The sequence below is a fragment of the Atta cephalotes genome (assembly GCF_000143395.1).
Source record: "Atta cephalotes unplaced genomic scaffold scaffold00027, whole genome shotgun sequence".
NCBI classification, from domain to species: domain Eukaryota; kingdom Metazoa; phylum Arthropoda; class Insecta; order Hymenoptera; family Formicidae; genus Atta; species Atta cephalotes.
In genome coordinates, this window is record NW_012130091.1 from 927,979 (window position 1) to 928,829 (window position 851).

The 851-nt window shown below is 27.7% G+C and overlaps 1 non-coding gene across 1 annotated transcript; it reads right to left on the minus strand.

Annotated features, from left to right (window-relative positions):
* Positions 1-390: 390 nt before the first annotated feature.
* Positions 391-463, minus strand: Trnam-cau. The gene has a single exon. It is a non-coding gene; the product is annotated as a tRNA-Met (tRNA).
* Positions 464-851: the final 388 nt, after the last annotated feature.

The window sequence follows — 851 nt, forward strand, 5'->3', positions numbered from 1 at the left end:
ACACACACACACACACACACACACACACACACAGAAACTTTATTTATAATACAGTAGGTACAGGACTTCGAATTTCATTGAGAATGGATTTTAAATGTAAAATACTTTTAAAAAATGTATACCATGAAAAATCATTTTGAAAACCATTTAAAATATCATTTACTTATTTTATATTTAAAACGAATTCGAAACACTTTTAGCATTTTACATTTTAAATACAGTTTCTTAAAGTATTTTACAATTGGTATTTTAAATAGAATTTGAAAGGCATTTTACCTAGCTCTGGTAATTATATTATACAATTAATTATAAATGTTGCTATGATATATAATAAAATACTTCATTTATCAATTGTAATATAATTTTTATTATAAACTGTCAAAAAAAATTTGCCCCGGGTGAGGATCGAACTCACGACCTTAAGATTATGAGACTTACGCGCTGCCTACTGCGCTACCGAGGCTGTTGTGGAAGCCTATTGTAAATCTTAATATTTAGTTAGAATAAATGTTTAAGTTTAGGTTAGGTTACATTAAGTATATACACAAGTCGATCACACGGATATCGGCAGCTGGATTTTTTTATTGTGAGTTTATCCTGATCACTTATTATTAATACGCTCTGTCCGAATTAATTAATGATGAACGATTAGTTTAATGAAACAGTCGTCTGTCAAACGAAAGATTTGAATTTGGTTCCCGATCGATATATTATATATTTTATTAAGAATTTTAAAGGAAAAAACATTCCATTGTGATAAACTCAAATATCAAAAATCTAAACAAAGTAAATCTAAACAAAATAAGTTGTGATGTTGCTGCTTCTTTCAGAGAATGGAAATAATATATATG